Below are 26,364 nucleotides of genomic sequence, written 5' to 3' on the forward strand. Positions count from 1 at the left end.
GCAATTACTCTGTACTCTGCTTACAGCTGAATACGTCCCATGCTAGGACAGATCCGGACACTGGGGAAGGCCACTCTTACCCACGCGTCAGACAGGAGGCCCTGCTATGCGGCAGGGGTCACGCTCGGCACTGAGAATCACGGGCAGACAAAGGCCAGACAGCCCGTGCTCACAGAGCTTTCCAGCTGGTTGAGGAGGATGGTAGGGAAAAGGCTAGGTGATAGATGAGACAACAAGGTTGGTTCACCCCAAAACCTAGTGCTCTTCCACCATTGAGACCCTTTTGCCAAGAGCTCAATAGGACAAGATTTTGCCGATACTTCTGTGCACATTTGCTCAGAATTTTCCAAAACCTATCATTCAGTTGTTGCACACTGCTTCCCATGTAACCCAGAAAATCTCTGCCACAGCACCTGCCCACTCTAGCCTAGTTTCTCACCACAGCCAGGTCAGCGGGCTTCCTTCTGCTGCCCACCCTTCTCCTCCGGCTTCCAGAGCTTCAGGCACAGCAATGCCTTAGTCAAGCCACAGAGCACACGTTCATGGAGCCAGATACCAGGGCATGAGTACTGTGCTGGCGGCTGGAACACCAACCAAGAAGGCGTCATCCCTTCTCCAGGAGCTAGAAGCCTGGGTTCCATCCCAGCTGTGGCCCAAGCATGTCCACTTGCAAGAGTAACAGATGCTTAGAAAGAGACCCAATTAACCTCAGACAGTGGAGCTGCAGGGTGGATGGGAAGAACAGGTCAGCCTGTTCTGGAGGCCACCACTCCTCCTCCAGCCAGACTGAAACACAGGCTACCTGCCTGAGGCTGAGAACTCTCCAGGACCCTTACGCTGCAGCCAGGCCTCCACCTCCCAGGCAGGCCACTGGAAGATCCCTCTGCTCTGGGGAAGAAGACACACCCAACAAACAGAAAGCATCCTTCACATTTTGCGAGACCCAAGGGTAGGGGCAAGTCACTGTCCCACAAAGCAATGCTCCAGTTCAAATCCCACACAATTTTTGTCCTTCTCAATCATGAAGATCAAGTTCAAAACTTAAATATTAGAAATGAAAACAGTAAAAACAACAACAACATCTCAGAAACATTGGACAGAAAACTAAACACCAGAAATAATATCTTCAGGGACATAAAAGATGTATCCAAAAAAAAAAAATGGGGACACCACTGCACATGGAATTTCTGGGACAAGAGCTCTTCAAAACCTAAAAGACAAAAAAAAGGGGCCACTGCAGTTGACTGTCCCAACTCTTGATTTGGGCTCAGGTCATAATCTCAGGGTCCTGGGATAGAGAACGTCATCAGGTTCCAAAGTTCTAGGGAGAGTCTGCTTGAGGATTCTCTCCCTCTGCCCCTCCCCTAGCTCATGGGTGCTGTCTAAAATAATGTTTTAAAATTTTGATTGATTTATTTGAGAGAGCATAAGTGGGGGCTGAAAGAAGGGTAGGGGCAGAGAGGGAGAGAAGGCAGCTCCCCACTGAGCAGGGAGCCCACATGGGGCTGGATCACTGGGATCATGAAGTGAGCAGAAGGCAGATGCTTAAAGGACTCAGCCACCCAGGTGCCCCAAAATAAAAAAGTTAAAATACAGGGGTTGGAAGCTGAGAGAAGAACAAATGGTCAAAGAAAATTCCACCAGGCCAGGAGCTCAACATCTGATTAATGACAGTTACAGAAAGAGAGGAGAGGGGCACCTGGGTGGCTCAGTCAGATGCTGACTCTTGGGTTTCAGTTCAGGTCAGGATCTCAGGTTGGTAAAACTGAGTCCCACCTAGGGCTCCAAGCTCAGCGGGGAGTCTGCTTGAAGATTCTCTCCCTCTGTCCCTCTCCCTCACTGGTGCACACACACTCTCCCTCTCAAAATCTTGAGGTGCCTGGGTGGCTCAGTTGTTAAGCATCTGCCTCTGGCTCAGGTCATGATCCCAGGATCCTGGGATCGAGTCCCACACTGGGCTCCCAGCTTAGCCAGAAGCCTGCTTCTCCCTCTCCCACTCACCCTGCTTGTGTTCCCTCTCTTGATGTGTCTCTCACTGTCAAATAAATAAAATCTTAAATAGATAAGACAGATAAAATCTTTAAAAAAAGAAATGTATTCTCTCAACCTCAGCAGCCCCCAACCATGTTGGGCCTCTTCCTGCTGGACCTCCTCCCACAACCAGTCACCATCAACCTGTCCTCAAATGGAAATGTATTGGTTAAGAACCCTGAGCCACAGACAACTCTCTCTCACCTATCAATTCTCAGTCAGTTTTGGAAATCATTTCTAATTCCCTGCTAGTCTTTCAATGGCTACCACCCTCCCACAATAAAAGACAATTTTCAGGGCACCTGGGTGGCTCAGTCAATTAATAATGTGTCTTGACTTCAGCTCAAGTGATGATCTCGGGGTCCTGGGATCAAGTCCCAGAGTCAGGATCTGCAGTCAGGGAGACGTCTGCTTGTCCCTCTCCCTCTGCCTGTGTGCTCTCTCTCTCAAATAAAATTTTTTTAAAAATAAATAAAAAATAAAAGACAACTTTCTGGAAAATTAAGAGTTTGATCCTGAGACACAACACTAAAGCAGAGAAAGAAAAGGTGGAGGGCAAGGCAGGGGTTTGCACTAAGGCAGAGCCCACAGATAGCAAGGTTTTAATAAATGAAAATCTCTTCAGGGTGGGGAGGGGTAGTGAGGCAACTTTGATCAGGCAAGCTGGTAAAAAAAATAGCAGAAGCCAATGGTGGCAGATTCCAGAGAATCTCTTCCCACTGCTCTCCAAAACTGTCCGCCAGCTGCTTGGTAAGGCAGCCCCAGTGGTGACCACGGTGCTCTCTAAGGACCTCACCAATTGAGCCACCTTTCCTTGCCGCTTTGTCCTCTCCTTGGGTTCAGGTCCCTTCTCTTAGAAAGGCCCCCTGGTACTGTCTACATGGAAATGCAGAGGCCCCAAACTGAATGCAAAACATTGATTACCTTGGGATTGTGAAATTACAGGTGATGTCTAGTTTCTTCTTGGCATCGGATGATGGTAAATTTGATTTTCGCTTGTCTCAAATATTTTTTTGAATGTCATTTTTTGAAATATTTCAATTCCCTACACAAAGCAGGGCCTCCTCATTCTTTGCTTATTCCCTGGAAAAAACTCAAGAATGCTAACTAGGATGTTTCCCTCAGGAAGTAAATAACAACCACTTGCCAATATTTGAGTGTTTACTACAAAACATGCAATATTTTTTGTTTTCCTTTTTCTAAGTAATCTCTACACCCAACATGGGGCTTGAACTCACAATCAGAAACCAAGATTCACATGTTCTTCTGCCTAACCCAGCCAGGGGCCCCCATAACACGCAACACTTACTGAATTTTTTAATCTATAGCAACTTGGCTGACTTAAACATCCCCTGCAATTGGCTAACCATTGTTGGCCTATTGTACAGATGGAGCAACTGAGGATCAAGCCAGTGACTTATTAATGCAGTGAATAAGTACATGAATCCAGACTTGATTCTAATGCCCAAGCCCCTTTGTGCCTCAGACAGATAATATAATCCAGTGGTAACAGGCTTTTTGCAATACAGCTGAGCCTGAACAATAAGGGTTTGAACGACAGGTGTCTAATGTTGATTTTTTTTCAGTAAATATATTGAAAAATGTTTTGGAGACTCGCCAACAATTTAAAAAAACTCAGATGAACTGCATAGCCTAAAAATACTAAAAAAAAATTAAAAGTTAGGTATTATTCTTAGAATTAATTACAGAATATATGTAACAAGCAAAATATGTGTTAACAGTGTTTGTGGTCAACAGCAGGCTATTAAGTTTGGGGGGAGTCAAGTTAAACTGGATTTTTAAGTGAGGGGGTAGGGGGGATCAGTGCCCCTAACCCCTGCTTTGTTAAAGGGTCAACTGTACTTAGGGCCCCCCTCTATTTTGTGAATGAACTAAACTAAAAGGACCTAGATTCCACTTAGTCCTGATGCTAACTACACTGGGTAGGTGTGGACTTTTCCCCACTTCAGACTGGATCGAGGATCTCCAGAAATGTGATCATGTGCAGACTCCCTCTACATTCACCAGGCCACTTCCGGCAGCCAGGGCCAGATACATGTGAACACCTGCGGTGGGCTTTTTCTCTTCTGGAGGGAGGAACTGCCCTGGGATGGCGGTAGATGTGCAGTGTTCTGTAAAGCACTAACCACCAAGGTGCGGAAGCAAGTGGACTGCTCAGCACCTTGGTCCCATCAGCTACAAAAGAGATCAGTCCCCACAAGAAGGGAGACAAATCTGCCCGTCACTTTACAAAGGAAAGGTTGGTCTGCAAATGAAATGAGGAATTCTGCACTTCTCTGGTCCACCAAGAAACTGAAAAATCAACCTGAGTTCACAATTCAAAAAAAAAACCCAAAAAACAAAACATCTAACACAAGAATGATTCTGGCCACAGCTAAGGCCCTGTACCTATCAAGGGCTGGAGGAGGATGGGGGTACTTGTCATGGTATAGGACCCGGGACCTGGGAGGAGTTAGGGATTTAACAGGGACCAGCTCTGATGAAATCCGAAAAAGTGTCTGAGCATGAAGGCAGGAAAGCTGGCACGAGAGCTGGTTGGAGACAAAAGGAATCCTCCTTTTTTCTTAAAGATTTTATTTATTCATTTGCCAGAGAGCCCAAGCAGGGGAAGAAGCAGGCTCCCCACTGGGAAGGAGCCTGATGTGGGACTTGATCGACCTGAGCCAAAGGCAGGCGCTTAGCCGACTGAGCCGCCGAGGCGTCTCAGACAAAAGGAATCCTAAGGTTAAGTTTTTCCGAAAGGAGAACTTGCCCAAACCCCAAATCGGAAGGTCCCTAAGGCAGCAATAGTGAGGGGTGACAGGCACCATTGGGTCGCAGGCCCCACATGGCCGGAGGAAGGAAAGGAAGGAAAGCAGCCTCCCCCACCCCCACCTCCCTTGCTCCTCCCATTCGCCCCCTGCAGCTCCCAGATACTCTCCTCCCCTTCTAGCCTTTGAAGGGGGGGCTATGACTATGGCTTTAAGGAGCAGGATGCAGCCAGCCCCAACCCCTTTGTCTGGGCCCTCTCCACCCCAACAGGGAAAGGTAAAGGATCTCACTTAGCTCTGCAATTATTCCTTCAAGGTAGGCCTCAAGGTTTCGGGGGGTGGGGGGGTAAAAGTGGCCCCAACCCATAAAAGAAAACCCTGGGTCCTTTGAAAAGGGAACAAAGGCGTTCCTTCCTGCCAACTTCCAAATTGAGGACAATGATTTGGAAAAAGCTTTCATAGCTGAGAGGAATAGAGTACCTAAGAGGAAGGCAGGATAGGCGGGGCCAGCAGAGGTCCCTCCCTTTATCCCCAGTTCTCTTAATGGCTACCCTAAAAAGAGGGGCTATTGATTAACTAATACAGATGTCAACATTCATGACCTGCTATGCCAAGCACTATCCCATCAAGCCCTTACTCAAACCCAGTGTGGTAGGGGCTATTTACACCCCTCAGACATCTAATGAACATGGAGGGTTAGAGGTTAAATAATGCATAAAACTGATTTCATTCTTATACAACCTGGGGATATTAGTTAAGATTGTTCCTATTTAACAGATGTAATATCTATAAGGCACAGAGGGAAATGGACTTGGTGGGACAGATTTAAATACATGCAAAGACCTATGCATGTCCCTAAAGAGGGCAGCCAGCTTACCTCACAACAATGCCAACAGTGGCAGACTTTGATTACTGTATACCAGCCCTACAGAGTAAGTACCATCATTTCCACCCTGGAAAAATCATGGCAGCTTTGGAACCCAATGGGGGGGCGGGGTAGCCTCAAGAAGCCACAGCAGGTGTGGGGGAGGAGGCCAGGGGTAGCTCAGTGTCCTGGGGCCCTCCACCTGAGGGCCCCGGAAGGGATATGCCTCCCAGTCCAAACCCACAGCACCCTGAATCAGGAGACGGTTCGAAATTCACTCTGTCCTTAACTGTCTTTACTTCATGCGCCCTCTCAGCCTGGGGGTGAGGAAGCACAAGGGCTCGGTCTCTCAGGCCAGGGGAAAGGGGGGAAAGGCCAGGTGGAGGTGGAACCACAGGCCTAGGGCTGGGCCCAGACGGCTGCCCTTCTTTGCCACAGGTGAGTGAATCCAGCAGGAAAGCCTGAGCCCAAGAGCGGCTCCCTGTTGTTAACTTGCTAAGTCCACCGCACAGTCAATCTTGGCTTCCACTTTTTCTTCTGCGGGGTGGGACTCAACACCTACCCTCCAACAATCACAAGAGTAGGGAAGCTGTTCTTCTGGGAGGTGGCGCTACAGGTTTTGAGACCACAATTTGTGGAGTGTGGGAAGTGGGACCAGCTTCATCCCGGAAGAGGGGGAAAATGGAAAGTGAGCCCCCAGGGCAGGCAGCGTGACCGCGGCAGGGCGGCGCCGCCCCGACCAGGCTCCTCCCCGGCCAGGTGCGCACAGGGCGAGGGCAGCCCCGCTGTGCCTCGCCTGGGTGGCTCATCTAGGGAGGACCCCGAGAGACCGCCCCTCTGGCGCACACGCTGGCCCACCTGCTCGCCCGCACCCACAACCAGTAGTTCTCTTCTATCGCTGGGAGGGGGGATAAACGGCCCCTCGCCTGAAACCCACAGGTCCAAGTCATATGAGACGGACGCCCACCTTCCTGGCTGAACTCTCCCCCGCCTCTAAGGAGGTTCGCTCTGAAGCCGAGGCCAGGTAAGGGCACCCCCTTTCAATGACCGAAACCTCCTCCTCCACTTCTCTCCAGAGGGACACGTCCTCCCCTCGACTCTAGACCCCAAGAAGGCCACCGTATCTCCCTCCCTGGGGACGAACCTCTCTCCCTCGGGGTCGTGGGAATACAGCATGAGTATCCCTTCCACTCGTATCCTTCAAGTTACAAGCTCCCCTCCCCATGTTTCCTTCTTGCCTCAGGTGGTCCAGGGGTCCGCTCCTCCCCTACCATGCCGGGTCTCAAGCCGGATGGGAGCCGCCTCCCCCGGACGTCCCAGGAAGAGGGTCCCCCCCTGGCAGTCCCGGACCCCTCCGCTGTCCCCTCCCCCACCAGCCCCCGGACCCCCGGACTGACGAGCCTCCCCGGGGCCACGGGGCGCTCACCTGCCGAGAACCAGGCTCGGGCGCCGCTCCGCGGTCAAGCCGCGGGTCGGGACTGGCTGGCGGGAGGCCGGCGGGCGGCCGCGCAGGGCGCTCGGCTCGCGAATCTCCGGCGCCGATCGCCGAGCTACTTTTACTTGGGCCACTTAACCCCCGCGCTGCCGGCCTGGCGCGGCGGCCGCCCGCTCGCCGGCCTGCCAGTGGGCCGGTTGCGTCCGTCGGGGGGCGCTCGGAGCGTCCACGCGGGCAGCGGCCGCGGGGCTGGGGGGCGGCTGCTGCGCGGAGGCAGCGCAGGCCAGACCGGGCAGCGAGAGTGGGTGGGGAGGGGGCGGTGCCGAGGCCCCTTGTAACCCCGGCCGGGCGCTCGCTCCGCCCCCGCCTGGGGGCGCCCCCGCCGCAGCCACTCAGAGCCCGCCCCAGGCACGGGGGGGGACCGGGGGGTGGGGACGAGGGAAATTTGAAATCACTTCGGAGCCTCCCCTCCGCCCCTCCTCCACAGGCGCCGCCTCCTGTCCCCCCCTCCGCCTGTTAAATCACCCACCAGGCTAACAGGCCCTGATGGGGTCCTCGCCGACATCCGCCCCACACACACATACACGGGGACTCCGTCGGGGGCCCCCTTTCCCCGCCCCCCACTCTGAGCAGGACACGCACGCACAGGTCTGGATGCGCGGCCCAGAGAGGGAAGCGCCCCCACTGGAGTCACACAGCAGCGGAGTCTCCCCTCTCCCCCCACCTCCAGCCGCAATGCCACCTGGGCGCTGCCGTGCCCCAGCCAGTCAGTCTACCCCCTCTGGACCCTCGGACCGGTCCTTCCTTCCTCCCACCCTGCTGGACCTTTGTCAGCCATCTTGAGGGGAGGGGAGAGGAGAGTCGACGGGAAAGGCGGCCCGGTCCTTGGCTGCCTGGGTTCTCAGGTCCAGCCGGCATCAAAAGCAGGAGAAGCCCCACTCTTAGGTCTCAAGTGCCTCTGCCGTTAAAGGGTGTTGAACTGTTGGAAAACTGTACTTCCTAATATTTATCGCACCCGGTATTTCACATATTTGTTTGTCTGCTTATTCTGCGTCTCTCCACACATTAGACTGTGAGGGCAGGGTCTCCGTGTCTCTTAGCACACAGAAGATGCTTAATAAATATGTGTTGAATGAACGAATGAAAGAAAAATGAATGATGACAGGATGGCCTACAAGGCCCTATAGTAGCTGGCTCCTGCCTGCCTTTCCAGGCCTCGCCTATCCTCCCCCCTCCCCCACTTCACTCAACCTTCTCACCTCTTGGCTGTTCCTCAAACACATCAAGCATGTTCCTGGACATTCCTTGTCCAGAGAACCCTGCATGGCCAGTCTCGCACCCTTCTGTCCTCTCCCGAAAGGCCACCTTCTAGAGATGCTTTTCCTGACCACCCCACCTAACAGCCCCCCCACTCCATCCCTCCTATCCAATTTCATTCCCATTGTAGCATGCAGAGCTATTTCAATTTTTTTAAAGATTTTATTTATTTATTTGAAAGAGTGAGCATGGGGGGGGGGGTGTTGCAGAAGGAGAGGGAGAAGCAGACTCCCTGCCAAGCAGGGAGCTAGATATGGGGCTCCATCCCAGTACTCCCAGAAATCATGACCTGAGCTGAAGGCAGATGCTTAACCAACTCAGCCACCGAAGCACCCCATGCAGAGCTATTTCACATTGTTTTGGATATTTCCTTGTTTACATCTTTCTTTTTCTCGTTTTTTTTTTTTCTTGTTACACACACACACACACACACACACACACACACACACACGCTATAACCATTCTCCATGAGGGCAGAAACCACATCTGTCTATCTTGTTCCAAGCTCTATTTCCAATGCCCACAGGAGGGGTTCAGTACAAGTTTGTTGAATGAATGAAAGAACTCGGGTTTCCTGCCTCCCAGGCTCCAGCTCTCTGAGTAAAACCACAGCTTTCTCCCTTCATCTCCTACCAGGTATTTGCAAATAACTAAATGGCAAATATCTGGAAGCTGCAAACATTTCTAAACCTAATGGATCTTGTCCTACCCAGGAACCTGGATGGAGGTTAAAGAAATGTGAAAGTGAGATGGGACAGCCTCCTGCGAATGAGCGGCAGGAACTTCTTGTCCTCTGGCACAAGCATCCAAAATTGGGTTCCAGTCAGTCCGTATAGGAAGAAGGGGATATCTCAAGAGGGCCTGTGGCTCGTCCCCACCATCTGAGGTATGCCTTTAGGGGAAAGAAATATGTAAGCCGGTGGGCCTGTGAGGAGGGCTGCTGGGCCTATTTCCTGATCCATAAGCCAAGACCTACCACGTGGCAAGAGATGTCTGTACCACTGAGAATGGCTGGGAGGCCTAGTTTAGATGCCAAAGGGTTGGGTTTCCTGGGACATGGCAGACATTTCTGGAGACAGAAGACCACCTAATTTCAGGAAGAAAAAAGGAGAGGGTTTCAATGAGCAAGTGTTCTGAGTCCTATCATTTGGAAAGGAGGGTGAATGCCAGGAGAACGGGTGGAAGAAAAATGGCATGATGTTTCTCATGAGGGCATAGAACTTTTTACTTTGCAAAGTTCCTGGGTTATATTTATCACCTCATTTGAGCCTCAGAGCCACCCCATGAGGAGTCAGGGCGAGGAGAATTGGGGCACCTTTTCAGATGAGGGGACTGAGGCCCAGAGTAGAGAGGGACTTGTGCAAAGTGAGTCAGCCAGACAGCCTGACCTTGACTGAGCACCTGCTATGTAGCAGGCAGCTGGCTAGGAATTCAGACAGGAAGCCCACAGCTTACCTGTTGGGTAGGGAGTGTCGGAAAATGAACATAAATAAGCAAATAAGAGACTATCAGGTGTGGGTCAGTTTGGGAAGATGATAATTTGGAGACAGGACTGATGCAGCCAGGGAAGACCTTGGTCAGGATTCAGCTTGTGGATGGCATGTGGTAGGGACAGCCAGGACACCAGTGTAGCTGGAGTAGAGGGAGTGAGGAGGGGAGAAATAGGGGGCCAGGTCTTATAGGACCAATAAGCCATGGCAGGGATTTTGGATGTTGCTATTTTAGCCATGAACTGACTCAGATGTTCATGTTTTTTTTTTTTTTTAAGATTTTATTTATTTATTCGACAGAGACAGCCAGCGAGAGAGGGAACACAAGCAGGGGGAGTGGGAGAGGAAGAAGCAGGCTCCTAGCGGAGGAGCCTGATGTGGGGCTCGATCCCACAACGCCGGGATCACGCCCTGAGCCGAAGGCAGACGCCCAACCGCTGTGCCACCCAGGCGCCCCATGACTCAGATGTTTAAATCAGATCCAAGTGGGGTGGTGCATGGGGAGGAGGCTGATCTGGAAAACTGAGGACGGTAGCCTGGATCATGAGCAGATGATTTGGAGAGAAGTGACTGAATTTGGGATAAACTGAGGAGATTGGGCCAAGTGGTACTGATGGTTCCAGGGAGTAAAGGGAGCGATGGCATCAAGGATAGCCCCTAGATGTTAGCCTGGGCACCTGGGTGAAGGGTGGTGCATTTACCTAAATGAGGAAAGTTTGCATAATGTGGATTTGCAGGGGAGCTCAGCAGGTCTGCCTTAGCTGAATGAATGTGGATTCACACTGTGTCTGGGCTGCTACCCAGGTCCCCTGACTCTGTCTAACACTCCTTTCACTGTCTGGGTGGTAGGGCATTCTGTATACATCTCCCATACCACACCACCTCCTCCAGTACTCATTCTCAGAGGGGTGACCCCATGTCCTACAAGGGGACTTTCCATCAGACGCTGTGGTTTGAATTCCGCCTCCAAGGTTGCATGAATCTGATAAATCACCTGGTCTCTCTGAGCCTCAGTTTCCTCAGCGAAGGAGAGAGAATATTTCATTGCCACTGGGACCAATGAATGAACCATTAAATGAAAACATTGGTGCTGATTACCCAGTTGGGCAGACAAGACTCCAGCCCCCAAAGAAATATTTTTATGAAAGATTTTGCCAAAAAATAAAAATAAAAGAAAGATTTTGACTTTTTCCCCCCATATTACCCAAGATTTTGCTTTTTGATGTTTGAAAAACCATATAGCTGGGGAACCCATCTGGCTCAGTCGGTGGGGAGCACAACTCTTGATCTCGCGGTCTTGAGTGCAAGCCCCACGTTGATGGGCATAGAGATTACTTAATAAAAATAAAAAATAAATAAAATTCGTATAGCGTTACTACACACATAAACACACACACGGGCAGTGGAGAACATGGAAGGTTAGAAAGAGAACCTATGTTTCTAGATTGATTTCAGGTCTTCCCCTGGTTGCACACCGATGCAACAGTATTTCTTTAAAAATTTCTTGTAGGGACACGTGGGTGGCTCAGATGGTTAATCGTCTGCCTTCCACTGGGGTCATGATCTCCAGATCCTGGGATCCAGCCCGTCAGGCTCCCAGCTCAGCAGGGAGTCTGCTTCTCCCTCTCTCTCTCTCTCTCTCTCTCTCTCTCTCTCTCTCTCTCTCCCTCTGTTTGTGCTGTCTCTCTCTCAAATGAATAAATAAAATCTTAAAAAAAAAATTATTGTAACTGGGGCACCTGTCTGGCTGAGTCGGCGGAGCGGTGGAACCCCGGACTGCGGGACTCTTGATCTCTGGGTTGTGAGTTCAAGCCCCACATTTGGTATAGAGATTATTTAAAAATAAAGCAATAATATTAATAATGATGTCTTTAAAAATAAACAATAAGTAAAAATAAAAATATATAACAGATAACAATCATTATACTCATCATGATGATAATGTTTATTAAGGAGACAACAAAAATACTGTGATTGAAGGTCATTTGTTTCGTCATCTGAAAAAAAAACATAGATAAGGGAATGTCCTTGCTCTTAGGAAATAAACACTAAAGTATTTAGAGGTAAAGGGGCACACTGTCACCAATTTGCCCTTAAATGGTTCAGAAACAATAATATGCATATGTATGGGAGAGGGAGAATGTAAAGCAAATAGAGGAAAATGTAAACAGGAAAATCTGGTTAACATGACATTCATTCATGAGTTCCTTCTACTAGTCCTGCAGCTCTTCTATAAATGAGGGATTATATCAAATAAAAAGATCCCCCCTAAAAATTAATGTTAAAGAAATAAACCACACAGGGGTGCCTGGCAGACTCAGTCAGTAGAGTAGGCACCTCTTAATTTCAGGGTTGTGAGTTCGAGCCCCACATGGGGCATGGACGTGGAGCCTACTTAAAATTTTAGGGGCACCTGGGTGGTTCAGTTGGTTAAGCGTCCAACTTTTGATTTTAGCTCAGGTCTTCATCTCAGAGTTGTGAGTTCGAGCCCCACGTTGCACTCCATGCTTTAATTAATTAATTAAAATATTAAAAATTAGACCAAAAAAACCCCAAACAAAACCAAGGGGCACCTGGCTGGCTCAGTCAGTAGAGCATGAGACTCTTGATCTCAGGGTCATGAGTTCAGGTCCCACATTGGGTATAGAGATTACTTACAAAACATTAAAAAAAATTTTTTTTTAAACAAAAAACAAAAACCCCACACATATGGGGCACCAGGCTGGCTGAGTCAGAAGAGCATGCGACTCTTGATTTCGGGGTCGTGAGTTTGAGCCCCACATATGATGTAGAGATTACTTTAATTAATTTTAAAAAGCACACATAAATATACACAACCTTCATGCCTTTGTGCTAATCAATACGTCAATGGACTTATACCCATGTCGTGGGTAAATATATTTGTGTTGAATTCTTCCACCATTTTTCAGCTCTCAGAGAAGCTCCAGGTTTTAATAACGTGCAAAAAACATAATAGGTACCTCAGATGTGGTAGGTATTTTTATGAGCAAGTGACTTCATCTCTCTATGTCTTGATTTCATCATCTCTAAAATAGAGGTAATAAGAGTCCTTCATAGAATTGTTGTGAGAATCATATGAGTTAATACATATAGGGCTTTTTGAACCATAACAACCATAAAGGTGCTTGTTAAATTTAAAAAAAAAAACATTGTTATTGGGGCACCTGGCTGGCTCAGTTGGAAGAACCTGTGACTCTTGATCTTGGGGTCGTGACTCTTGATCTCAAGGTCGTGAGTTCGAGCCCCACGTTGGACATAAAGATTACTTAAATAAAAACTTTTAAAAAAACACATTGTTATTAATAATTAATAATTAATAATTAATTAATTATTAATTCATGCTGCTCTGCTCCCCGGGCTGTCTCAGCTCTTGGCAGGTGTGGAGAGGAACACTCTTGCTGCCCCCTCAGCATCACAGAACCCTGTCCCTTGAGCTCCCTGCTGCTTAGGGCAAACCCAGTTCACCTCTGGATCTGCAACCAACATTTAGTATGACGAGTCCCATTTTACAGTCAAGGAAACCGAGGCTGTACAAGGTAAGGCCGTTTGCCTGAAAGCCATAACTGGTTGGTGGCAGAGCTGCAACTAGTCTCCCAGCTCGACCCCCACTCTGCACGGACCCCCATCCCACCCCCATTCTGTGTGTGCTATGCTAAGGAGTCTGAGCCTCAGTCAACTCCCAGTCTGATTGGAATAATAATAATAGTAATGCCTACTTCCGGGAGTGACCGCAGGGATCCTCAGAGCCCGTGTATGTGAAAGAACCCTATTGTAAAGTGCTAGGTCTTAATTGCAGTGTCATCAGAGGCCACGTTCATGTGCAAAGTGGGTTCCTCACCTTTCGTTTTCAACAGAAACACCCAGACCTCTCTACCCCAGTCCACCCACAGAATTCTTTTATGCCCTTTTTTTTCCTTTTACGTCTTTTAAACCTAAAAATGGGCCATTGAAAGATCTGCTTTAAATATACCTGCTTAGACAAGTACAGAGTCTGGCCAGATATTATTGGTTAGTTATTATTAAATAAGCATGTTCGTAGCAGCCATCAAGAGAATAACCATGTGCCGGACACTCACCTGAGCGTTTTGCATGTATTATGCACTGATTCTTGGGGCGGCTTTATAAAGTAAAGGAGTGTTATCTCCATTTTACACAGGGGGAAACTGAGGCCCAGAGAGGCAGAATAATTATTTGAAATCATACTGCCAGGAAGTGTACTGAGAACTGGGATTAAATTCTAAGCTGTGGTCTTAACCACTTTGCTACCCTATAAAAGGTTTAGCATGGTTCCTAAGAGGTGGCACTGCGGCGGGGGGGTGGGGGAGGGGATGGATCTTAAGTCTCCCTAAGAGCCCTTCGCTGGCTGCACAGACCCACTGACTTTGCTTTGCCTGGGGAGGTGAGTCAGCCCCTACCCTCTGAGCCAGGGAAACTCTGTCCTGAGGCTTTGCTCCTGACAACTTCTATCTACTCCTCCTTTCTCTCCTTCAAAATAGAAAAATGCCCTGGGGTAGGCATGGAAGTTAGGATAGGAAGTGGGCTACCCTTCTCCTGGTCCTGTGCCTCTCTCTCCATCCCCTACGGAAGCAGTTCCTTCCTTGCTGCTGTCACTGAAGAGGATGTCTTGGTGGAGGAGGGTGTGGATATTTATTGAACTTATGGAACTATGTGCCAGGTGCTATGGTAGGGACTGGGGATAAAGCAGACAACAAAAACGGACTCAGTCCTGGGGCTGCCCTCCTGGAGTTTACAACTGAGTAGGGAAACAGACAGTAATTAATTAAATTGATCTCATGAACAATTATGAGATTACAGATGTGTTAAATGCTAAGAAGACAAGGACAGGGTAAGTAAGAGGAAGTGTTTTAGATCATGGGTCTGAGACATCTCTGAAAAAGAGCTCTGAGGGCATGCAGGCTACAGGGTGGAGGGAAATGTGTTCTAGGCGGTGGGAATAGCACTTGCTAAGGTCCTGGAACACAGGGAACTGAGGGGAGGCCCTTGTGGCTGGAGCATGCAGGGGGAGAGAAAGACAGAATCTGGTGAAGAAGGCAGGGGCCAGATCATGAAACCTTAAGAAATGAAGTCATTGGAGGCTTTTCAGCAAACAGGTTAGTAATGTGATCATATGTAAATAAAGCATTTTGCATAGTGTCTAGCACAATGGTAGCTCATAGAAAGCAAAAAAGCCCTCCTTTCATTTGGAATAGTCTTTGTATCTGTAGATACAGATGTGGTCTCTGTATCTGTAGATAACATTTTATCCCAATTTCTCCAGACATCAAGTGAATGAATGCTCAAGTTATTTATTATCACTATTATTCATAGTGATAATAATATTACTCCTAATTTGCTTTCCCTGAATTGCCTAAGGAGATAATTTTTTTAAAAGATTTATTTATTTATTTGAGAGAGAGAAAGTGTGCCTGCAATGGGGCGTGGGGGGGGGAGGGGAGAGGAAGAAGCTGACTCCCTGCTGAGTGGGAAGCTGGACACAGGGCTAGATCTCAGGATCCTTTTTTCTTTTATTTTAAGATTTTATTTATTTGACACAGAGAGAGAGCACAAGCAGGGGAGCAGCAGGCAGAGGGAAAGGGAGAAGCAGTCTCCCCTGCAGAGCAGGTAGCCTCATGCCTGCCGGGCTGGATCCCAGGATCCCAGGATCCCGGGATCATGACCTGAGCGGAAGGCAGTCACTTAACCAACTAAGCCACCCAAGCACCCCTAGATCTCAGGATCCTGAGATCATGACCTGAGCTGAAATCAAGAGTCAGAGGCTTGGGGCGCCTAGGTGGCTCAGTCAGAAGAGCGTGGGAGTCTTGATCTCAGAGTTTTGACTTTGAGTCCCACATTGGGTGTAGAGATTACATACATACATAAGCAAACAAACTTTTAAAAAAGATTTTATATATTTATTTGTCAGAGAGAGAGAGCACAAGCTCTCTCTTGGGGGAGCTGCAGGCAGAGAGAGAAGCAGGTTCCCTGCTGAGCAAGGAGCTTGATGCAAGCCTCAATCCTAGAACCCTGGGATCATGAGCTGAGCCGAAGGCAGCCACTTAACTGACTGAGCCACCCAGGTGCCCCAATAAATAAACTTTTTTTAAAAAGAAAAGGAAAGAACACAACACTATTGTCCACCTCCCTCAGGGTGGCCCTTGTGAGAAGAGCCTCCACTGCAAAATAGTGTGTGATCTGTCTCTGGCTTTTGTTTTTTTTTTTTTTTTTTTTTTAAGATTTTATTTATTTATTTGACAGAGATAGAGACAGCCAGCGAGAGCAGGGGGAGTGGGAGAGGAAGAAGCAGGCTCATAGAGGAGGAGCCTGACGTGGGGCTCGACCCTGGAACGCCGGGATCACGCCCTGAGCCGAAAGCAGACGCTTTAACCGCTGTGCCACCCAGGCGCCCCTGTCTCTGGCTTTTGACTTGGGGCCCAGGTCTGAACTATTGATTGCTTTCCTCATCCTGAGCCTTAAAACAGACAGCATGCCTTACTCTTGAATGTCCCTCCATATTTTTTTTAAAGTTTTTTTATTTATTTAAGTAATCTCTACACCCAACATGAGGCTTGAACTCTTGACCCTGAGATCAAGAGTCACACGCTCTTCTGAGGTGAGCCAGCCAGGCGCCCCTCCTCCATATCTTGTGATGATCATGCAATGAGGTATTCGTCCATACTTGGCGGGTTTCTACTTTTTGGAAGTTCTTTGAATAAGTCTTGCTTCAGCCACTTGTTACCTGACAGAACAACCTCGCCTGTCTGAGCTTTACTTTCTCCGGATGTGGTCTGGTGAGTGTCCAGAGGGATGACACATGCCCTCGTGTTTGTCCTCATGCACACTGGCACAGACTTGAGTCTAGAGATCTCCCTGAAGAAGCATCAACTGGGATGGTGGTAGTGATGGCGACAGCAACCAGCAACAAGGCCGTGTTCACCTTTTACAAGTTCTAGGCCCCAGCGCCCATTCCGATTCCATCCTCCGAGCCTCCAGGAAACCTCTTGCCCACCTCCCAAATTCCAGGGTGCCCACCCGAAGTTCTTGTCTACTACTCCCAGGCAGATGCCTAAAAGATCTTAGATGATGGAGTCATAGTCCCCCTACTCCAGTACCCTCCAGCCTCTGCTTGAAACTTTCACACAGGTCACTCTCAGTGCCAAACCCAAAGTCCTGGAGGTAGGGTTGAGGCCATGTTATGTTCATATGTGTAACATTTAGTTCTTTGCCTGGTCACCCCACATGGACAGAATCAACATGTATGACTCTGCCATTCATTGTAACTGCTTCACAGAATCCTGCAGTATGAACAAGCTGCAGTTTATTGGGCAATTGATCCTGTTAGTGGGCAGTTCATTGGTTTACAGGTTTTTCCCATTACAATCCTGGTTACCAAGAACATTCCTCTACATTCCTCCTCATATGTGTATACATTTCTAGTTTTTACAGTTACCATTCAGTTGTTTGAGATAACTATATAACAGTTTATTAATTACTTGTATAATTGTCCAACATTTTATTACAGAAAATATTCTAACATTCAGCCAAGTTGAAAGAATTTATGGGAAACCCCTTCAGACCTACCACCTAGATTTTGCCATTAACATTTTATACATCAGTCTATCCATCCGTCCATTCGTCCATCCGTCCATCCGTCCATCCATCCATCCATCCATCCATCCATCCATCCATCCATCCGTCTTATCTTTTGAAGCATTTCGAAGGATTGCAGAGCTAGTACACTCCCTTTGAACATTTCAACATGCATATCATTAACTAGACTTTAATATTTGTTTATACTTTTTTGTCTTCAACGTAAAATTTACATAAAAGACACAAATCTTAAGAGTACATTTGCTGAACATTCATATGCGCATACGCACACGTGTGTGCTTGCATACTCAAACCCCTATTGAGATATAGAACATCATGGGGCACCTGGGTGGCTCAGATGGTTAAGCATCTGCCTTTGGCTCAGATCATGATCTCAGGGTCCTGGGATCAAGTCCTGTATCGGGCTCCCTGCTCAGAAGGGAGTCTACTTCTCCTTCTGCCTTTCCCCTGGCTTGTGCTCGGTCTCTCTCACACACACACACTCTCTCTCTCCCTCAAATAAATAAATAAAATCTTAAAAAAAAAAAAAGATATAGAACATCATCATCCATCTGGAAAGTTCTTTTGTCCCTTCCAGGCAATCTCCGCCCCAACTACTATAGAGACAATTGATGTTCTAATTTTTTCCACCACGGCCTGCCTGTTCTAGACTTATATATTTTTTAATGGGGGGAGAGGGGGGACACTCCCCACATACACATTTTATTTTAATGGGAGAAAAAAAAATCTCACCTCTTTTCCAATGCCTAAAGGAGTGTATTTCTTCCTGACCAGGTAAATTCTATTCCTCCTTTGAGTTCCAATAAGCAATTAACTTCTCATTCCCTGGGGCACATGTGTTTAGACTCTGAGCTACCTGAGTGCAGGGACAACATTTATCCCCACAGTAGGTGCTCAATAAACGTTTGTTCCCTTGAAACCCTGACTTATTATCTTTCTCTCACTTTCAGACAAACTAAAAGTACCGGCGGGCCTTCCTTTATTTTTGGAAGCTTAGGTTTGACTCCTGAGGGAGGTGGTAAAGGGAAGGTCAGCAGCCTGATCTCATTCTTTCATCAACCCACTGAGTGACCCTGTGCAAATATTTTCCCCAGTCTGGGCACTCGCTTCCCACACTGTCAAATGAGGAAGATGTACAGTGTGGAATAAGGCCAAAAACCTTAGTGTCATTTTTCACTCCCTTCTTTCATGCTTCCACACGGGATCAATGAGCACATCTGACAGTTTTTCCTTCAACTCTGATCCCAGATCTGACCCTCACCACCCTTCTGTTGCTGGCACTCAGTGCAAGCTACCATCCTCTTTTTTAAGATTTTATTTATTTGACAGAGAGAGACACAGCCAGCTAGAAAGGGAACATAAGCAGGGGGAGTGGGAGAGGAAGAAGCAGGTTCCCAGCGGGGCAGGGAGCCCGATGCGGGGCTTGATCCCAGGACCCTGAAAACACGCCCCGGGCCAAAGGCAGATGCTTAAGGACTGAGCCACCCAGGGAGCACGCAAGCTACCATCCTTAACTCCACTAGAATCTTGCACCATCCCCACTTACTAGGCTCCCAGCTTTCACCCTTGCCGGCTCCTGTCTCCTCTTCCAGAGCAGACTGGTCTTTCTTCAAAGCCCTCCCATGACTCCCTATCTCACTCAGGGCAAAAGCCAAAGTCTTTCCAACGGCTCACAAGGGCCGCTATGACCTTAACCCAATCCCACCTTCTACTGTCCTCAGCTCTCACCACAGTGACCTCTGCTTTTCCTTGAACACACCAAGCACACTATGACCTCAGGGCCTCTGCAGTACGTTCCCCTCTACCTGGAATTCCTCCACCCAGACATTTTCATGGCTCATTTCTTCACTTCCTTCAGGTCTTTGCTCAGATGACACTTTGTTAAAGATGCCTTCCCTAGCCTGCCTATTAAAGAGCAAGCCTCCACCTTCTGCTTCCAGCACTCCCACATCATGCAGTGTGCTATGTATTTACTTACTTATTCCTGCCTGCCTACTCGACTAGAATGTAAGCTCCAGGAGAGACAGCTCATCTATGTTTTGACTGCTGCTAGATTTTGTCCCTATGCACCTACAATAGGCCCTAGCTCATAATAGGTGCTCAGTAAATATTTGTTGGTGGATAAGGGAACATGGGCTTGGGATTCAGCTCTAGCGATGATTTTTTCTAAGGTTTGGATTCCTCCCTTAACAAAGGTTCCCAGTCTCTTCCTCACTGTGTTGTGAAAAGTTAAATGGTACAGGAAACACATGTTAGAGAGTGCTGCCTGGCTGACAGTACAGAGGCCCTGTGGCTTAGGGCACCAGCTTCTGACACCTGAGTGACCTGCCACAAGGTTCCCTGGCCCTTCTAGTACCCACTAAAGAAGTTTCCTGAAGGTTATACAAAAGCCACGTGAAAAGTGCTTCACACAGTGTCTGATAATAGTAACTGTTGAGGGACTGGAAAAGACGGATTCTACTTCCTGGATTTGCTCTGGATCTGGACTCTGCCTCCTCTTTTGTTTTGGGATAAACAGACCTGTCCAGACCTGTCCTTATCTCCTCTGGGCAGGCCCTCTCCCACCAAGCTTCAGGAAGTCCTTATACACAGCTTGCAGATAACCCGGCCAGCAGGCTGGGCTTCGGAAAGTGATTATGGAGTCATGCTGACCCAGGGAGTAGTGGTGAGGAGCCCAAGATCCCAAGGCTTCCCCTTGATTATTATGTTGATGCCCACAGCCAGTCAGAGGTGGACAACTTAGTCTGCTTAACTTCCATTCACCTTTCAGGTCTACCCACAGCTGGCTTACCCCCACCAGATGCCTCACCGCCCCCCCCCCCCCCACCACTGAACCTGCTCGCCACTTCCCCTCCTTCCTAGCTTCGTACTGTGCTTCAGCGACTCTTCAAATCCAGTGTGTCTCCCCCATTAGATTGTGAGCTGCATGGGGGCAGGGCAGTCATCTGCCTAGTTCACCGCTGTGGCCTCAGCACCTAGCACAGGGCCTGGTGGTCAAATATCTGCCGCCTGGAGGACCAAATGGACTTTTCCATCTTTCAGATAATGAAAGTGGTCTAGAAGAGAAAGTTCTCCCCCCCAGCCCCTCCCAGGTTACACCCAGGTTGCTTCTCCGCGCCCTGCGGCGATTTGCATTGCAGTCCTAAAGCAGGGCTAGGCCAGGCATTCATTTTATAATTGTCCTGAGGAGAAAAACAAAACAGACAATAGAGATCCGAGGCCTCATTTTTCTCAGGCAAAGAGATTCCTACCTTGAATTTGAAATAAGGGGTGAGATTCCCCAAAGGTGGAGGCATTATCACCCCCACCCTGAAAACTAGGAACTGCCCAAAGGGTCCTTTAAAAAACAAATTTCTAGAGGAGGCAGTTTAAAAGTCCATTGGAGCTTAGGCCAAGGATCTTAAAAAGGTTTAACCTTTACCCTGGGAATTCCACTTGTAGAATTTATGTCAAAGAAAAGTCTTGAGATTAAGAGAGATTTTTGAACAGGTAAGCAAGTTCTTCACCACCTCCCATACAAAAATCAGAGACGTGGAATTGTCCTAGGAGTACAACAGAGGGCTGTTTACATTAATGTGCAGATACAAGGATAGAAAACTAAAAAGAGGAATTGACTCCTCTCCCCATGGCTTCCAGCAAGCTCAGAGCCAATTTGAAAACCAATCAATAATCTCTCTACTGCTCCATATGTTGGTGAGTTTGCACCCTACTTGGTCCCGATTTACCTTTTTTTTTTTTTAAATCCTCCTACTTTAAGTGGCTCATTTCTTCAGCCAGTAACAGCCTCCCAACAGGGGAGTTTTTGTCTGGTTCACTGCTCTGTCCCAGCACCCAGCATGATGCTCTGTAAAGACATGTTGCATGAACGGATAGATATATCCACAGGGTTGACTTCGAATCTTGGGCAATTTGGCAACTCCTACCCAAATAAAAGGTGCCAACCCAGCAATTCCATTCTAAGACCCAGTAACGCCATTCATAAGATACCTGTATAAATGGATAACTGTGTATGTGAAAAGGCAAAATGCTGAATAGTGTAAAAGTGTATATAGGAGTCCATGGTTCAAAGCAAAAATGATAACAGAAGGAAGTGTAGGCCATTCTAGAATGATCCTGAGAGCACATTTGGGAAGTTCCAATCTCAGTCTAGACCCTAACTGGCGTGCGACCTTGAATAGCACCTTTCCTCTATCACCCCATCCCCCCCACAAAAAAACAAGGATAAGAATTAAGACCTCCTGGTGGGCTTACTGAGAGGATTAAGGAAGAAAATGCATGTAAATGTCCAGCACCTCTCCTAGAGTTAGTACTCAAAGATATATTAAAATAGAAATTTATTTCCCTTGTGACAGGATGGGTACAAAAATCATTTAACTTCTTTTCACCCCTTTAAAAATTCATTCTGTAAGTAAACTCAAATTTACGAAAGAGTTGCAAGAATACGCGCATACTCTACCCAGAGTCAATAATTGTAAACCTTCACCGTGTTTGTGCTATTTATCTCCTCTTCATTTTTTTTTTCTTGAACCATTTTATCTGCCTTTACCTTAAATACTTTCAGCATGTAATTCTGAAGAACAAAGACATTCTCCTATGTAAGCAAAGTACAACTATCAAATTCAGGAAAGTGAACATAGATACAATATTATTATCTAGTTTACAGTCATGTTCAGATTTCATCAGTTGTCCCAATAACAGAGCGCCTGGATGGATCAGTCGGTTGAGCATCTGCCTTTGGCTGGGGTCGTGATCCGGATTCCTGGGATCAAGCCCTGCGTGGGGCTCTCTGCGTGGCAGGGGAGTCTGCTTCTCTCTCTCCCTTTGCCCCTCCCCATTCATGCTCGCTCGCTCTTTCTCTCTCAAATAAATAAGATCTCTAAAAAAATTGTCCCAATAATGTCCTTTTTTTTTTTTTTTAAAGAATTTATTTATTTATTTGACAGAGACAGCCAGCGAGAGAGGGAACACAAGCAGGGGGAGTGGGAGAGGAAGAAGCAGGCTCATAGCGGAGGAGCCTGATGTGGGACTCGATCCCATAACGCCGGGATCACGCCCTGAGCCGAAGGCAGAAGCTTAACCGCTGTGCCACCCAGGCGCCCCCCCAATAATGTCCTTTTTTAAAATTGTGGTTTAAAAAAATAAAACCTACATAACATAAAATTTACCGTCTTTACCATTTCCAAGCATACGCTTCCAGTAGTGTCAAGCATATTCACGTTGTGCCAATAATATATTTTGTGGCAATTGTTTACCTCCATCCAAGACCACACATTGCATTTAGTTACCTTGTCTTAGTTTCTTTTAATCTGGAACATTTCCCCAGCCCTCCATTGTCGATGACTTTTATGACATAGGTGTTTTGAAACGTGTAGGCCAACTGTAATTTTGCACTTGGCTATGTGCTTTTATAATAAGGAAGCTAGTATTGAAGGTATGATGAGGATAATAATAAATGGAAACATGAAAATGTCCACAATATTTTTCCCCCAGTGTTTCGTAGGAGGAGGATCTGGAATCTATCCCTTCTGTTATAATGCCCTTGGGCAACACACCACATCCTTGGGGTGATGGAAACGTTCTGCTTCTCATATCAATCTCAGTATCTCATCAATGTCAGTATCTTGCTTTGCAAGATGAGATCTGTATATTGAGGGATCTTTCTGTATTATTTCTTAGAACTGTACATGAATCTACAATTATCTCAGAATTAAAAATTTAATTTTTTAAAAAATGCTCTTTGGCATTTCAGAGCATGAAGGGTCAACCGGGGAAGAACCTGGCCCCTTGGTGAAATTCCCAGCGGGAATCCTCATGCCTGAGAAAGGACTTCTTAATGAGCTCCTTTCACTTGCAGGGGTGGGGGGAGGGGGGCCTCCTTTGCCCTCCACAGGGACATTTTAAAGTGAATGAAGGGAGCAAGGACCCTCATTAAGGCTGAAATGGGAGCTGCTGGGGGCGGGGGTTCTCTAGAAAGGAGGCCTGGCCCAGGTCTGCATTTCCTGCGACAAAGTTATCGCATTAACAATAATCACCACTCCTTCCTTCGTCCTAGAATGGACTGTGAAGGAAAACATTGGAAAGACTGTTTTTACCTATTGTTTTCGTTAACTGCCAAGTTCTTAATGAAATTGAAAAACTGTAAAGACCTAAACAGGCACCATGGGGATTAGTTATGGGCATTAGATTCTCGCTCGGTAGAATAGTATGCAGGGTCTTATGATCATGTTTGCATAGCGTTTATAGTTGAAGCCAAGAATGGTGGTGAGATTTTGAGGTTTCTTTCAGAGGATTTGGGATTGTCTTCAAGGTTGAGGAGTGCTGGATTGGAAGGAGAGCGGGTTGCTCTTAAGAGCCTCATTAAGGGAAATGTAACCTGCCACCAGACCCCTATTCAGGGTGAAATGCTAATTTCTGGTTGTTCTCTGAGTGATCAGTCATGGTCCCTACCTAGAAAGGTTGGCCATTCTCTTGGTATTTAGAGCCCAATAATCTGAACATAATATTCCTTGACACCTCTAGGAATTTCTCATAAAGAAATAATCAGATGTGGGGGAAAAATGTGTACAGGGATGCTTAGTGCCATATTCTTTCTGTAAGATTGAAAAATTGGAATAATAGTAACAAGCATTTACTGAGCACTTACCATGGGCCAGTTGCTGTGCTAAGTGTTTTATGAGCATTGTCTCATTTCATCCTTTCAAGTAGGTTCTATTATTGTCTCCATTTTTACAAATGAAAAAAGAAATGGAGGCACAGAAAGCTTAGTAATTTGCCCAAGACAACATTATTAGTAAGTGAGGGAGACAGATGTGCAAATGACAGCAATAACACAATGTGATAAACATTACAATAGAAATAATATGAGCAACAATAGGTAGATGGTGCGAAGTATTATCATTATACATGTTGTCTATTGGGGTGCTTCAAATAAAGCCTGGCACAGGGTGAACATCTAAAAATGGTTGTTATTATTTATACTTCAAGCTTGAATGTGCCCAGGAATCACCTGGAGATCTTGTTAAAATGCAGATCCCCTGAATCAGCAGGTCTGGGTGGGTGGGTGGGTGCATTTCTAACAGATTCCCAGATGGTGTCCCTGTCCTTCAAGGACCACACTCTATCAGAGATTAAATAGGTTGGAGAAGGAGGAAAGTCCTGAATATGTAAAAACAAAACAAATCACAGAAGCCCCAAGGACCTGTGACAGGGAAGAAAACTAGAAGGCGAGACAGTCACTGTATTACTACTGCGTTGGACAACAGGTCGTCCTGAATTTCTTTCTCGTTCTCTCTTTTCTGTCACATGGACTAATTAAATTCCACAGATATTGTGTGCTTCAGCACCGGTCACTGTGGGAGCAGAAATGAAGGAAATCCAGTGGTTTCCTCAAGGAATTTTTTTTAATTTAAAAATAATTTAAAGAAACACACTTAAAAGGAGTGCATCTCATTGTATCTTATACCTCAACAAAGTTGATTTAACACTTAAAGATATAAATAAATATAATGCCCCAGCAGGGATCTTTTTCAAAAGGTTGAAAATATTAAAAACAAAAATTCCTGGACGGAGAGTCAGGGGACCTGAGTTCAGTCACTGTCAGTAACTTGAAGGTTTACTCTCTTCCAGGTACCTTGGGCTTGGACAAGTGCCCTGCATACATTTTAAAGCACTTTGTACTTCTGGACATCGGTTAATAATTTTACACACACACATGAATTTCCCATGTGTGTCTGCTATCCTGACTAAACTCGGACTTCTCCGGGGCCAGGCACTGCATCGGTTGTCACTGAGGTGTCCCAGCGCCTGTCATGGCATCCACTCTCCAGTAGACACTTGCTATTATCTATTGAATGAGTGCTGAATGAAATAATCAGTAAAGGAAAGGCACTTGGCCTCTAGGTCAAAGACATTTTGTTCATACCCTTCCAGAGGGATTTTTAGTGAAGGGTAGGGATGAAAGCCTGGTAGGGAAAGCCAGCCAATCCTTTCCACAGTCCCCCACCCCATGTTTCTACACATCCCCGCCCTACCCTTAAGGCTAAGTGCAAGGGTAGGTGAAGAAGCTCTTGGGCTTGGGGGTCGCGTCCTAGATTCCAGGGGGGGGTTAGAGTGTTTCAGGTTAAAGTAATCATCACTGGACCTGAGCACCACCCTCCCTGGCGCTATCACAGTGCTTGTATTTCTTGGGGTCAACTTACTCCACCCCAGAGGCTCTCAAAGTGTGGTCCCTAAGAACTCGTTGGAAATGCAAATTCTCAGGCTCTACCCTAGACCCTTCTGGGTCAGATACTCTGGGGGTGGGGCCCAGCCATCTGCATTACAGCAAGCCCACCAGAAGAAGTTGATGCAAGCCCAAGTATGAGTCCCTACTGCTCTGCTGTGATGTCAGCCCTCCCAGGGAGGAACACTTGGCCTGCGTTGTTCACTTCTCTATCCCCAGGGCCCGTCATAGTAGGTGTGCGACGAGTATCTCCTGAATGCATCATACCTATGTTAATAGCTAGTCACTGATGGAGGACCTCCTGTGTTAGGCTAATGTTCTAAACGTTTTAGGAGGATTACCTCAGTTAAGCAGCCATCCCTGGGTTCATTTCAAAGAGAGTGAAACAGAGGCTCAGGGAGGCCAAGCTCTGTGTTGTGGGGTCACCCAGACGGAGGTCCCCTAGGGAATCCCACGTCTGGCAGCTCGACTCCTCAGGGCTCTCCGGTGGTCGCAGCGGCGCGCGCGTCTGTGGCGCTGCGACTGCGCCTCGCCCCGCGGTCCGCGCGTGCCCCACAGCGCGTGTCCGCGAGGCCGCCCCGCCCCCGGGGCCCGCGCGTGTCCGC

General features: G+C 47.5%; 1 protein-coding gene and 1 long non-coding RNA gene across 3 annotated transcripts in view; one reads left to right on the top strand and one right to left on the bottom strand.

Moving 5' to 3' along the window:
• DNMT3B (DNA methyltransferase 3 beta) overlaps positions 1 to 7,322 on the bottom strand; it is a 40,305-nt gene extending 32,983 nt beyond the window's left edge. The window contains exon 1 of the mRNA XM_045806909.2: positions 7,094 to 7,322. The gene's annotated coding sequence lies outside the window, so the exon portion shown is untranslated. The remainder of the gene's footprint in view (positions 1 to 7,093) is intronic.
• LOC123798505 (uncharacterized) lies at positions 6,308 to 26,242 on the top strand. 2 transcript variants are annotated; one of them, XR_006781321.2, is made up of 3 exons: positions 6,308 to 6,691; positions 9,133 to 9,305; positions 25,165 to 26,242. It is a non-coding gene; the product is annotated as an uncharacterized LOC123798505 (long non-coding RNA). The 2 variants fall into 2 exon arrangements; XR_015720925.1 differs by lacking the exon at positions 25,165 to 26,242 and adding an exon at positions 11,420 to 14,266.
• The last annotated feature ends 122 nt before the right edge of the window (positions 26,243 to 26,364 follow it).

This window comes from Ursus americanus, chromosome 22 (genome assembly GCF_024610735.1).
Source record: "Ursus americanus isolate L20-20 chromosome 22, mUrsAme1.1.p, whole genome shotgun sequence".
Taxonomy (NCBI): domain Eukaryota; kingdom Metazoa; phylum Chordata; class Mammalia; order Carnivora; family Ursidae; genus Ursus; species Ursus americanus.